Source organism: Peromyscus californicus, unplaced genomic scaffold (assembly GCF_007827085.1).
Source record: "Peromyscus californicus insignis strain IS unplaced genomic scaffold, ASM782708v3 Scaffold_7__1_contigs__length_154581171, whole genome shotgun sequence".
Taxonomy (NCBI): Eukaryota; Metazoa; Chordata; class Mammalia; order Rodentia; family Cricetidae; genus Peromyscus; species Peromyscus californicus.
This window is the reverse complement of record NW_026294595.1, coordinates 79564346-79572032: the sequence shown is the minus strand read 5'-3', so window position 1 is coordinate 79572032 and position 7687 is coordinate 79564346.

The window sequence follows — 7687 nt, the reverse complement described above, 5'->3', positions numbered from 1 at the left end:
ATACTTGGTACTCAATTGATGGAACTATTTATATAGGCAGAATTTTCCTGTCTTGACTGCCTGCTTCCAAATAATCACTGAGGCTTAATATAAATTATAAATGCTTGGTCAATAGCTCAGGATTATTACTAACTAGCTCTTACATTTTAAGTTAACCCATATTCCTTATTTATGCTCTGCCATGGGGCAGTACCTTTATTAGCACAACACATTCATCTCCTGCTCCCTCTGTGTCTGACTGGTGACTCCTGACCCTGCCCTTCCCATCATTTTCAGTTTGACTTTCCCACCTAACTTTATCCTGTTCAGCTATTGGCCAGTCAGCTTGTTTATTAAACGAATCATAGTGATAAATATTCACACAGTGTACAGAAGGATTATTCCACAGCATGTTTGGGGAGGATTAGGGGGTGTGGCCTTGTAGGAGACAGTGTGTCACTGGGGGTGGGCATTGAGGTTTCAAAAGCCCAAGCCATTCGCCCAGTGTTTCTCTCTCTTAATCAGTCTCCTGCTTGTGGGTTAGATGCAAACTCTCAGCTACTACTCCAGCACCATGCCTACCTTGCTGCCATGCTCCCTACCTTAACGATCATGGACTCATCCTCTGAAACTATAAGCCCAATAAACTCTTCTAGGAGTTGCCTTGGTCATGGTGTCTTATCACAGCAATAGAAAAGTAACGAAGACTCTACCCTAGCCAGGAGATCAAGGTTAACTTAAAGAGTGATTAATCAGCTAGGCACACTCAGGAGACAGAAGCAGGCAGAAGCAGGCAGATGTGAAATGAAACTAGCCTGGTCTATACAATGAGTTCTAGGCCAGCCAGAGCTATATAGTGAGACCCTGTCTCAACAAATGATTGTCTTAATAAATAAACAAATAAAAATAATTTTAAAAGGATGCTGTAATGGGGGACACTGTGTCAGGGTGATACATGTGAACTCTCAATTTTTCTGTAAATCTAAAACTGTTCAAAAACCAAGTCTGGCCGGGCGGTGGTGGCGCACGCCTTTAATCCCAGCACTCGGGAGGCAGAGCCAGGCGGATCTCTGTGAGTTCGAGGCCAGCCTGGTCTCCAAAGCGAGTTCCAGGAAAGGCGCAAAGCTACACAGAGAAACCCTGTCTCGAAAAAACAAAAAAAAAAAAAACAACAAAAAAACAAAAAAAAAAAAAAAAAAAAACCAAGTCTGATCTTAAAAATGCAAGCTAAAAACAGAAAATTTGTGCTGCCTTACCTAAAATGCTTCTTCTATTCCCATTATTATGGCCATGTTCCTCCTCGGTTCCCAGATACATATTCACTGTGGCTGTGTACTCCCAAGAACAGTGACTGCTACTTGACTTTATTTCTTTACTTGTTTATGCTATAACAGCCCCACTAGAATCTAAGTACCATGTGAAGGCAAGATAGGGTTTGCTCTGCTCATACATCATTGGGAACATGAAGAATTGAGTTCATTTATCTGTTGCTATGGAACACATTACCCTCTAAACCTACTGGATTAAAAGAGCGAGCATTTCCTAATTCACTATTTCTATGGATCAGAAATTCTGGAAGGCTGAGCTGCATAATTGTGACTCAGAGTTCTGTTGTGTGTGGATGAGTGTGTTATGTGTATACACACACACACACATATATATGGTGTATGTGTGTTCATATGAGGCCTGAAGTTGATACTGGGTAGCTTCCTTAGTAGCTTTGCACTTTATTTACTGAGGCAGGGTCTCTCACCGGACAAGGTCACTGATTCGGCTATCTCCTGTATCTAAGTTCTATGTATTGGGCTATTAGCAGCTGACAGGCCTGCCCAGATTTTATACGGGTGCTGGGGATTTGAACTCATGCTTGCACAGCAAGTGCTTTATCCAACAATCCATCTCCCCAGCCCGTGACTCGAGTTTTTAAAGTGATTGCACTCAGTGTTGGTGAGAGCTTGCTCGTCCTAAGGCTTGCCTTACAGTGACTGTAGGCGCTCTCAGACTCTCCTAGAGCTATTGACCAGAAGCCTGGCTTTCTCCATAGGGCTGCTGTCAATATAATAGTTGGAAAGGAGATAATGGTGGAGGAAGAAGCGATAGATATTAATATGACAGCCATAAGAATTTTTATAACCTACCTTCTCAATTTGCAGATCACTTTCCCACTTCCATTTACTTATCAAATTTTGTCACAAGCCAGACTGGAGTGACACATTATTGTGTGGTATTTTGTTTGTGTTCTGACAAATAAAGTTTGCCTGGAGAACAGAGGGCAGAGCTAGCCACTAGTTAACCATAGAGACCAAGCAGTGGTGGCACACACCCAGCACTTGGGAGGAGAAAGCAGGAAGATCAGGAGTTCGAGGCCACCCTGGGCTACACAAGATTGAACCAGTATGAAAGAGAAATAGAGTCTGGTGGTGGTGCCCACCTTTAATCCTAGCACTAGGGAGGCAGAGACAGGAATATAAGGTGGGTGGAGACAGGCTCTCCTCCTACATTCAGTCTGAGATTTTGCAGAGGTAAGAAGTTTCTAGTGGTTCCTACTCTGCTTCTCTGATCTTTCAGCTTTCACCCTAATATCTGACTCTGGGTTTTTATTAGCCTGTAATTCCAGCACTCAAAGGCTGAGGCAGCTGAAACCAGTCTGGGCAAATAAATATAGCAAGATCCTGTCTCAAAAAAAAAAAAATAATAAAAGATGCTGGAGATGCCCAACTCAGACGGCCTTGAAGGGAAGAGTATTAAATTTATGGGCTGTTTTGTTTGTTTTAGATAGAATCTCTCTGTGTAGACCAGGCTGGCCTCAGATTCACAGAGATCCACCTGCCTCTGTGTCTTAGTTAGGGTTTCTACTGCTGTGAAGAAACACTATGATCACAGCAACTCTTATAAAGAAAAACATTTAATTGGGTGACTTACAGTTCAGAGGTTAGGTCCATTATCATTGACGTGGGACATGGCAGTGTGCAGGCAGACATGATCCTGGAGAGTTCTACGTCTTGTGCAGGCAACAGGAAGTGGTCTGTCACACTGGGCATGCTTGAACATATATGAGACCTCAAAGTCTGCCCTCACAGTGACACACTTCCTCCAACAAGGCCACACTTCCTAATAGTGCCACTCTCTTTGGGGGCCATTTTCTTTCAAACCACCATACTCTGGGTCTAGAACTGTATTGTTTTTAAGATGGCTTTGAATTTGTTAAGTAGCGGAGGTTGGCCTTGAACTCCTGATCCTCCTGCCTCCACTTCCCAAGTACCAGGACTGCAGGTGTATGTTACCACACCATGCTTAGTTTGTAAGTATGTTTTATAAAAAATAATAAATAAAATGATCAGTGGTATTTGAGAAACCGAGTTAGGTTATATGTTTTTTAGTTTGTTGAGACAGGAGCTCACTCTGTAGCCCTAAATTTCAGGAAGTCCTCCTGGCTTAGCCTTCCAAATGCGGGTATCACAAGTGTGAATCACTATGCCCAGATGGATTAAATCTTCATGCGATCCCTCCGTGTGGCGAATGAGGCATTGGGAGACAACACAGTAACAAGATGGGTGACGATAACGACAGGCAACCTTACTCCTTTGTGTGCCGAGCGCGTCCACAGCCATGCAACCTTACTCCTTTGTGTGCCAAGCGTGTCCACAGCCATGCAACCTTACTCCTTTGTGTGCCGAGCACGTCCACAGCCATGCAACCTTACTCCTTTGTGTGCCAAGCGCGTCCACAGCCATGCAACCTTACTCCTTTGTGTGCCAAGCGCGTCCACAGCCACGAACTCTTGCAATCCTTAGCCTAACCTTGTAGGGTATGTATCATTTTATAGAGAGGGGGACTAAGCTGCTGAGACATTCAGCAGTGACATCAGTGAAGTGGATCTGGTGCTACGGTTGACACCAGTTCTGCGTGTAAGGTTCCAAAAGCCCTTTCGGATCCTAAGGGTCTTAGGGTTTCTATTACTGTGAAGAGACACCATGACCATGACAACTCTTATAGGGGAAAACATTCAACTGAGGTGGCAGCTTATAGTTTTAGAGGTCCAGTCCATTATCATCATGGTGGGGAACATGGCAGTGTACAGGTAGACATGGTGCTGGAGAGGTAGCTGAGAGTCCTACGTCTTGATATCAGGCAACAGGAAGTGGACTGTAACACTGAGTGTAGCTTAAGGCAAACAGACCTCAACCACCCCCACAGTGACACACTTCCTTCAACAAGGCCATACCTATTCCAACAAAGCCACACTTCCCAATAGTGCCATTCCCTTTGGGGGCCATTTTCTTTCAAATCACCATACTAAGCACCCATGTAAGCGCTAGCAGCTCCTTAATCCAAGGCTAGGGTGGGCAGAGTTAGGCAGATCCAGAGTCTATACTATTCTTGCAGAGGACACAAGTTCAGTTCCCAGAACTTACATCAGGTGGCTCACAAATGTCCTGTAACTCCACTCTAAAGGATCTGTTGCCACTAGCCTCTGTAGGCACAGTACTCACATGTGTGCATGCACACGCACACACAATTAAATAAAATATTTAAAAGGTATATATAAAGCAGGGAGTAATTGAGGACGACACTCAACGTCTACCTCTGTCCTGTACTTGCATATGCAAGGGTAAGCACACCTGCACGCACATGTGCACAGATGCACACCATCCCCTGCTAAACAAAAACAAAACTTGATTGGCTGAGGAAAATACCTTAGATATAAAAGACAATAGACTCATAAATATATGCTGTAGGTGTTGTGGAATATTACTTTAATTAGGCAAAGATGTGTTACATTTGTTTATGCTGCATTTGTTTAACAATGTAAAGATGTGTTGCTTTGCCTGCCTAAGGCACCTGATTGGTCTAATAAAAAACTGAATGGCCAATACTTAGGCAGTAGAGGGATAGGTGGGGCTAGCGGGCAGAGAGAGTAAGTGGTAGGAGGAATCTAGGCTCCGGAGGAGAGAAGGAGGGAGAAAGAGAAGGAGATGCCTGGGGCCAGGCAGCCACCAGGCAGCCAGACAGAGTAGGACATACAGAACGAAAGAAAGGTAAAAAGCCCCGAGACAAAATGTAGATGAAGAGAAACAGGTTAAATTAAGTTATAAGAGGTAGTGGGTCAAGCATAAGAGAAGGCCAAGCATCCATAACTAATAATAAGTCTCCATGTCATGATTTGGGAGCTGGTTGGTGGCCCAAAGAAAGCCACGTAGGTTTTAAGTTGCTTCCAGTATTGTATTAATCTACCTCTTTTTTTCTTAGTTTTTGATAATAAAAGTATAGTGTTATGATGAAGATGGAGTATGGGGTCTTTATATTTTATTTTAAATGTTCCTGGGGCAGTTAGGCCATGGTGGCACATGCCTTGAATCCCAGCACTCTGAAGGCAGAGGCAGGTGGATCTCTGTGAGTTGGAGGCAAGCCTGGTCTACAGAGCGAGTTCCAGGACAGCCAAGGCAGTACAGAGAAACTTTATCTCAAGAAACAAACAACAACAAAACCAAGCCAAAACAAAACAAAACAAAAAGATAAAAAAAAAATGAAAGCTGCCTGAGCAATCCTAAGCAGCACCCCTCCATGGCCTCTTTATCAGCTCCTGCCTCCAGGCTCCTGCCCTGTTTGAGTTCTGTCCTGTCCTGACTTCTTTCAGTGATGAGCAGTGATATGGAAGTGTACGCTAAATAAACTCTTTCCATCCGAACTTCCTTTTGGTCATGGTGTTTCATCCCAGCAATAACAAGTAGGACATTGAATTTACGAGAAGATGAACTTGTTGTGGTCCTCCTTCTGAATGAAACTCCTTTATCTGAGAACAGACCAAGTAGAAGAAGAATGCTCAAACAAATCTCGGGTTTGATTGCTTCTCCCACAACCTTATGGGCTTTTCATTTTTTTTGTTTTGTTTCGTTTTTCAAGACAGGGTTTCTCAGTATAGTGTATGTAGTCCAAGCTGTCCTGGAACTCACTCTGTAGACCAGGCTGACCTCAAACTCAAAGATCCACCTGCCTCTGCTTCCTGAGTGCTGGGATCCTTCCTTTTTTTTTTTTTTTAATATTTGCAAATATATACTTTTCCTATTAGGAAAAAAATGTATTGCTGCATTAATCCCAATAGCAACTTTAGGATTAATTAATGTTCCCACTGCTTCTCTGAAGCTGTAAGCGGGTGTCTGTGCCACGTAAAATAAGCACACTATGAAGACTGAAAATGTTGAACAGCATTCAATATCTTAGGAAACAAACAATGAAGATTGAGAACGCAGCTCGATTGGTAGAATGCTTCTCTAGCACTCAGGAAGTCTGGGGTTTGATTCCCCTCCACTACCTAAAGAGCATGGTGGTGCATGCCTATAATTCTAGAACTCAAGAGGTTGGGGCAGGAGGTGAGAAGTTCAAAGTCATCCGTGGTAATTAGTGAGTTGATACCAGCTTGAGATACATCAGAGCCTGACTCTGACAAACACAGGGATGGAAGTGTGACTCACAGCAGAGCCTTGATTAGCTCTTGTGAGGCCCTGCATTGGTTCTCCAGCAAAAAACAAAACAAAAAACCCAAACCCGTTATTAATACCAATAACCATAGTGCTACATATAATTTAAACTGACAGGCAGTAAGCACTTGACGTGGATGACTATACTTACATTTACTGGAAGCAAACCAGGCGTATGGGGATCACTGGGGTAGGCAAGACCTGGACCTGGTCTGGGGACATTTTGTATTGTATTTGATTATGAATTCAGAAGAACCAGAAAGTTAGGACTCTAAATTTTCTGGTTGAGGTAAAACCCCAGGATAGACTTTGTATTTATGGCATGGTAATTCTCTTCTCAAAAAAAAAAAAAAAAAAATGGCCCTTTCAAAGAAAAACTACAGTCCTGTTCCAAACTTGAATACAGTAAATGCCAGAAGCTGGGACTACACTTATGAATGACTAATTCTTCCTTTCTGGGAAAGAGAAGAGGAGCCAGTGTGGTGGTTTATGCCTGTAATTCGAGCACTTGTGAAGCAGAAGGGTTGCTGGAGGTTCAAAGCCATGCTGGACCATATAGTGAGTTCCAGGTCAGCTGAGCTACAGGACTTGAGTGCCATGCTGTTTCGAAAAGAGATGGGAGGGAGGAAGGAGGAGAAGGGCATGTGGTGGAGAACGTCACAGAAAGGCAAACATTTCTTCCTGTACCTCAGACCTTTCCCTTTCTTCCCCCACTTCTGGAGCTGGTCTCAAACAGGACATAGATTCTCTACTAGGAACCTGGACAGATTATCTTCTTCAGTTATCTTTTTAAAATATGTATTTATTTTATGTGTATATATGTGTCCAGAGGCCAGAAGAGGGAGTCAGATGAATTCCATGGAACTGGAGTTACAGATGGTTGAGATCTTCCATGTGAGTGCTGGGAATCAAACCTAGGTCCTCTGGAAGAGCAGCTGGTGCTCTTTTTTTTTGGTTTTTTGCGCCTTTCCTGGAACTCACTCTGTAGTCCAGGCAGGCCTCGAACTCACAGAGATCCACCTGCCTCTGCCTCCCCAGTGCTGGGATTAAAGGCATGTGCCACCACTGCCTGGCTGCAGCTGGTGCTCTTAACCACTGAGTTGTCTCTCTAGGCCTCAGTCATCTTGAAGGGACACACTCTTGTAGGCAGCCTTTTCTGTCCTGCCTGCCAGCTCCCAAATAACCACATGGAAACTACCTATTAATTATGAAAGCTCAGCCAATAGCTT